At 47.1% G+C, this 7,500-nt stretch overlaps 1 protein-coding gene across 1 annotated transcript in view; it reads right to left on the bottom strand.

The window, feature by feature from the left end:
• LOC311240643 (caskin-1-like) overlaps nucleotides 1-7,500 on the bottom strand; it is a gene marked incomplete at its 5' end in the record, with an annotated part of 58,765 nt that overhangs the window by 16,893 nt on the left and 34,372 nt on the right.

Here is a 7,500-nt window from a genome sequence, read left to right as displayed (position 1 = left end):
CTGTCCTGCTGTCACCGGCTCTGTCTACCGCTCTACAGTGAGCTGCTGTCCTGCTGTCACCGGCTCTGTCTACCGCTCTACAGTGAGCTGCTGTCCTGCTGTCACCGGCTCTGTCTACCGCTCTACAGTGAGCTGCTGTCCTGCTGTCACCGGCTCTGTCTACCGCTCTACAGTGAGCTGCTGTCCTGCTGTCACCGGCTCTGTCTACCGCTCTACAGTGAGCTGCTGTCCTGCTGTCACCGGCTCTGTCTACCGCTCTACAGTGAGCTGCTGTCCTGCTGTCACCGGCTCTGTCTACCGCTCTACAGTGAGCTGCTGTCCTGCTGTCACCGGCTCTGTCTACCGCTCTACAGTGAGCTGCTGTCCTGCTGTCACCGGCTGTGTCTACCGCTCTACAGTGAGCTGCTGTCCTGCTGTCACCGGCTCTGTCTACCGCTCTACAGTGAGCTGCTGTCCTGCTGTCACCGGCTCTGTCTACCGCTCTACAGTGAGCTGCTGTCCTGCTGTCACCGGCTCTGTCTACCGCTCTACAGTGAGCTGCTGTCCTGCTGTCACCGGCTCTGTCTACCGCTCTACAGTGAGCTACAGTGATGCTGTGACGAAGATGTGTCCATGTCTAGGGTCAGTTTGTTTCCATGTTCAGGAAAGAGATATAACCTAATGAAGAGGACACTGGACCACAGCCTCTGAGCTTCACCGCAAAGTGTGTCAGAAGATCAGACTCACTCTCAGACAAACAGGCACAGTTCAGCTGCATACATTGATTTCCATTTTAGTTTCATCAAAGCAAATGTTTAATCAATTGGCATACTGCGGTGATGTGTGTGGTGCAGTGATAGCATCATATCTTGATGATTTTAAATAGCTTATAGAGGCAATAAGGGTGTGTTGAGTATAGCTCTCCTAGTCTGTCAGCTGAATGGATGTCGATCCAGTAAAATACATGAAAACAGCACTATTACATACTGGGGCCATGGGGTCTATACTGGGGTCTATACTGGGGGACCATGGGGTCTATACTGGGACCATGGGGTCTATACTGGGGGACCATGGGGTCTATACTGGGGGGGCCATGGGGTCTATACTGGGACCATGGGGTCTATACTGGGACCATGGGGTCTATACTGGGGTCTATACTGGGACCATGGGGTCTATACTGGGGTCTATACTGGGACCATGGGGTCTATACTGGGACCATGGGGTCTATACTGGGACCATGGGGTCTATACTGGGACCATGGGGTCTATACTGGTCTATACTGGGGTCTATACTGGGACCATGGGGTCTATACTGGAACCATGGGGTCTATACTGGGACCATGGGGTCTATACTGGAACCATGGGGTCTATACTGGGACCATGGGGTCTATACTGGAACCATGGGGTCTATACTGGGACCATGGGGTCTATACTGGGACCATGGGGTCTATACTGGGGTCTATACTGGGGCCATGGGGTCTATACTGGGGCCATGGGGTCTATACTGGTCTATACTGGGGTCTATACTGGTCTATACTGGGGTCTATACTGGGACCATGGGGTCTATACTGGGACCATGGGGTCTATACTGGGGTCTATACTGGGGCCATGGGGTCTATACTGGGGCCATGGGGTCTATACTGGTCTATACTGGGGTCTATACTGGGGCCATGGGGTCTATACTGGGGCCATGGGGTCTATACTGGTCTATACTGGGGTCTATACTGGGGCCATGGGGTCTATACTGGTCTATACTGGGGTCTATACTGGGGTCTATACTGGGACCATGGGGTCTATACTGGGGCCATGGGGTCTATACTGGTCTATACTGGGGTCTATACTGGGACCATGGGGTCTATACTGGGGCCATGGGGTCTATACTGGGGCCATGGGGTCTATACTGGGACCATGGGGTCTATACTGGGGCCATGGGGTCTATACTGGGGCCATGGGGTCTATACTGGGACCATGGGGTCTATACTGGGGCCATGGGGTCTATACTGGGGCCATGGGGTCTATACTGGTCTATACTGGGGTCTATACTGGGGCCATGGGGTCTATACTGGGGCCATGGGGTCTATACTGGTCTATACTGGGGTCTATACTGGGGCCATGGGGTCTATACTGGGGCCATGGGGTCTATACTGGGGCCATGGGGTCTATACTGGGGCCATGGGGTCTATACTGGGGCCATGGGGTCTATACTGGGGCCATGGGGTCTATACTGGGACCATGGGGTCTATACTGGGGCCATGGGGTCTATACTGGGACCATGGGGTCTATACTGGGGCCATGGGGTCTATACTGGGACCAAGTATGGTATCATTAAACCACTACCGCTTTATGTACTTTAATTACTGGCCATACAGTACACGATATCTAAGTATGATGAACACTTTCCCACATATGAAATCAGGTCCACACAAAGGTAATAGTCAAATATTTAATATATAGCAAAAGGTACATATAATAATTACTTATTACATTTATGATTTGAATTGAATGCTCTTGTAAGGCAAATGAGTACTCGTAGGCAAATCAACACTGAATGTCCAATCTCTGGTTACACAGGAAGCAAGTATACAACCTGGCTCTTAGGGGATTATATCTATGGTCACTTAATGATTATAGCTGGATAATATACTGCAGGGGTCCCGCCGGTTGTAAGCCAGTAGGGGGGGTAGGAGAGCCGTCGGCTGTATCCCGTCTGGTCAACGATTTCTAGGGAGAATTCAGGTACAGAACACAGTGCCCGTAGAACCTTGATCCGCAGATGAATACACTTGGGCTCTCTTGTAGACGATAGCTATAGCTGTAGCTGTAGGTCCACAACGGAGAAGAAGCGAGGCGACCTCAGTCTGGTCTGAGCGCCGTCTCACCTTGGCTCCTCTCGGGGTAAATCCAACACTCACCGGTGTTGGCGATTATCCGCTCCACAAATCAAAGCACCAAAGCAAATAGATATTCCATGCCGTATAGGGCTCAGCAGTCGTCGGGGTAGGTAATCCAATGTGCAGGTCCACTCGTCCTCGCCCAGAACTCCTCGGATGAAAGCACCACGCGTGGTCTGCCCAACCTGGTTAAGACTCTAGATAACGCGAGGAAACGATGGGGGTGCTGCTCACTTTAGAACTCTAACCGAACGATGCACCATACATAATAGACTATTATTACTTAATAGAAATACGGTGCCAAACTCTGGCAATTCAGCTATTAATTCGCACGAGGTATCACTGCTATTCTAAGGCCAAACAGGCCGTACTACACCGCACGCGGTATCGTGGGGTGAGGCTTCACGTCTTGTTACTTAGTTGGGTAGAAGGGTAAAGGACTAAGAGGAATTCTACATTTCTTGCGCCATATTTATATGCACAGTGGACAAGTAGTGCCGCTCTGCTTTCAGTAGCCGTATTCCTGCGCGGAGCTGAGGCTAGTAAGGGCATGTCTCGTCGGTACCTTTGAACTTGAACGCCAGGGGCTTGTCCCTGGCGCCTGGTCCTTTTGTCCAATAAGAGAATGAACTATTATGGGCTGTAGTCGAATAAAGGGATATTCAGGTATATGTACAAGGAATATACAAGGGATATCAAACGATATACAAATACTATTAAATATATATCCATAAATAAATATATATATTCGGTTTAATCTGATCCTTCACAACACTACTACTACTACTACTACTACTACTACTACTACTACTACTATACTACTACTAGTACTACTATACTACTACTACTACTACTACTACTACTACTACTACTACTACTACTACTACTATACTACTATACTACTACTACTACTACTATTACTACTACTACTACTACTACTACTACTATACTACTACTACTTCTACTACTACTACTACTACTACTACTACTACTACTACTACTACTACTATACTACTATACTACTACTACTACTACTACTACTACTACTACTACTACTACTACTACTACTACTACTACTACTACTACTACTACTACTACTACTACTACTATACTACTACTACTACTACTACTACTACTACTACTACTACTACTACTATACTACTACTACTACTACTACTACTACTACTACTACTACTACTATTATTATTATTACTACTACTACTACTACTACTACTACTATTCAGTGATGGGAGTAACAGCGATATAAAGAACGGCGTTAGTTTTTCAGTAACGAGTAATCTAACGGATTACTCTTCCAATCTTAATAGCGCTGTTACCGTTACTGCCAAGAAATGCGGCGCGTTACTGTCTATGATTGAAGCTTTTTTTTTTCATCCGAAAGATCTTTGCACCGAGAGGCATTCTGTCCTTCTCAGCCAACCTCAGCGCGTGATTGGCTGAGGTTGAGTAAAATGTCATGGTAAGCCAATCAAAGGTAGAGGTGGGCGGGTGCCTCCAGAGTCTGACACAGCCACAACACAAGCGACTCAGTCAGCGTGAGACCGCGGTCCGTGTACGTTTTGATAGTTTGTTTGACGGCCAAATAATCCAAAACGAATCCAACGAACACCACAAGCGAGCAGTCAATGACAGACCGCGGGTCCATGAGCGTTTTTTGTTCACTCTTGTGTTAGTTGTGTGTTGCACTGCAGTAGTGGAGGCTCTACTCTGCTGACATAGTGCTGCACTTCCTGGTTAATAGCACAGTCTTCAGGTGCTCAGAGTCAGAGATATATATTAGGGAAGTCCTGATCCGATCACGTGATTTTCCGAAGATCGGGATTGACAAAAAAAAAGTAAAAAAATAGTTTTTTTTTAAATTTTTTACTTTATTTTTGTATTCAACAAACATGACCATGTTCACGTCTTAAAGTCATACTGAGGCCTTAGTTTTGGTTTTAAATTTTCCCTCCCGATAAGATAAACCCAATGGAAAAACATGCACAACAGATCACTAACACTGTGTGTGTTAGTGTGTGTGTCTGTGATGAAGACGGACAGGAGCACTTGGATTGGTCCCCGGGGCGCGGCCCCACGCCACAGCCCCTATCTGCTCCCGGCTGCCCTTGCGGGAAGGACGACGGATGGGTCAAACACTGAGACTCGGATTTCATCTGCGACCCAAAAAAATTATTGCATGTGTGTGTTCCTGTGTGTGGCTAGTATTACTACTACTACTTACTACTATTATTTACTACTACTACTACTACTACTACTACTACTACTACTACTACTACTACTACTACTACTACTACTACTACTACTACTACTACTACTACTACTATTACTACTATTATTTACTACTACTACTACTACTACTACTATTATTACTACTATTACTACTACTACTACTACTACTACTACTACTACTACTACTACTACTACTACTATACTACTATTACTTACTACTTACTACTACTACTACTTTTACTACTACTACTATTTACTACTATTACTACTATTATTTACTACTACTACTACTACTACACTACTACTACTACTACTACTACTACTACTACTACTACTATACTACTACTACTATTATTAATATTATTACTACTACTACTACTACTACTACTAACTACTACTATTACTACTTGTACTATACTATCACACACTACCTAGTTACCTAGCAACTGCAACAATGATGTTGTTACCTAGCAATTGCAACAATGATGTTGTTACCTAGCAACTGACGACTCCATTGAAAAACGGTCTACAAATGCTGTGATTCTGTAATATCGCTGTTAACTGATTGGGCTGCTACAGTGGCGTGCTCTGTCCACCAGAGGGAATCAGAGAGTCCCACAACTCTTTACATCTCTTCCCTCCTTCCATCGCTCTCCCTCTCTTCATTTCCACTTGTTTTCCCTCCTCCTACTGGCCTGTGTTCTCTCTCCATCCCTCCTTCCATCTCTCTCCACCCCTCCTTCCATCTCTCTCCCTCTATCTTCATTCCCACTCGTTTTCCCTCCTCCTGCTGGCCTGTGTTCTCTCTCCATCCCTCCTTCCATCTCTCTCCATCACTCCTTCCATCGCTCTCCCTCTATCTTCATTCCCATGTTCCATTTTTCCCTCCCTCAAACCTACTGTCTCCCTCAACCCTACTGTCTCCCTCAACCCTACTGTCTCCCTCAACCCTACTGTCTCCCTCAAGCCTACTGTCTTCCTCAAACTTACTGTCTCCCTCAAGCCTACTGTCTCCCTCAAGCCTACTGTCTCCCTCAACCCTACTGTCTCCCTCAACCCTACTGTCTCCCTCAAGCCTACTGTCTCCCTCAACCCTACTGTCTCCCTCAAGCCTACTGTCTCCCTCAAGCCTACTGTCTTCCTCAAACTTACTGTCTCCCTCAAGCCTACTGTCTCCCTCAAGCCTACTGTCTCCCTCAACCCTACTGTCTCCCTCAACCCTACTGTCTCCCTCAAGCCTACTGTCTCCCTCAAGCCTACTGTCTCCCTCAACCCTACTGTCTCCCTCAACCCTACTGTCTCCCTCAAGCCTACTGTCTCTCCCTGACAGGAGAAGAGGAGGAGGAGAGAGAGGGGGGGGGGGGGGGGGTGCTGTGGAATCAGGGCTATAGCTAACAGATGGCCGTCGGAACCTGGCTTACACTATAGTGGTAGAACAACACACACACACACACACACACACACACACACACACACACACACACACACACACACACACACACACACACACACACACACACACACACACACACACACACCACACACACACACACACACACACACACACACACGCGCACACTGCCACCACCGTCCACCACCTACTGTTGAAAATATCAAGCTTGAAATGATAGCAGTCAGACATGAACATAAACACTCTCACACGCACACGCACGCGCACACACACACTTGTATACATTCCTGGATGTAGACTGGGCTGCGCATCTGCCAACATACACACACGCAAGCGTGCACGCACACACACACCACGTTTGGATGGATTCTCTCTACGCTGCTAGAAACACCCCCAGAACCACGGCCTCTTTCAGAAATAAGCATTTCATATAAAGTATTCTGTATTTTGTTGTGACATATAAATAACAAACTTGAAACTTGAGAATATCCTCATTTAAACGGCCTGAGGCACAAAATAAGAGAAGCTGTGATGGAAGAGAAGCAAGCAGCAACTCAAAGAGAATAAGATGAGAGCCGGACGGTAGTCTCTCTCTCTCTCTCTCTCTCTCTCTCTCTCTCTCTCTCTCTCTCTCTCTCTCTCTCTCTCTCTCTCTCTCTCTCTCTCTCTCTCTCTCTCTCTGTCTCACACACACATACTCACACTCCTCTCCATCACACCACATTCAAAGACACTCACCGTGTCATTTCTGCAGCCACATGCTTGCATCACGGACGAGGCCAAGTGTGAGAAGAAGCGTTGAGATAGCATCGCAAGTGTGTGTGTGTGTGTGTGTGTGTGTGTGTGTGCGTGTGCGCATGTGTGTGTGCAAGTATGAGTATGTTGTGGGTCTTGTTCAGGAGAAGGTAGACCTACATGTTACCTCCATACAATGAGAAGATGGGTAGAATCTGTGTGTGTGAGGAGAGCA

The sequence above is a fragment of the Notolepis coatsorum genome (assembly GCF_963971535.1).
Source record: "Notolepis coatsorum genome assembly, chromosome: 14".
NCBI lineage: Eukaryota > Metazoa > Chordata > Actinopteri > Aulopiformes > Paralepididae > Notolepis > Notolepis coatsorum.
The sequence above is the reverse complement of the archived record's forward strand: the minus strand, read 5'-3'. Positions and strand labels throughout refer to the sequence as shown.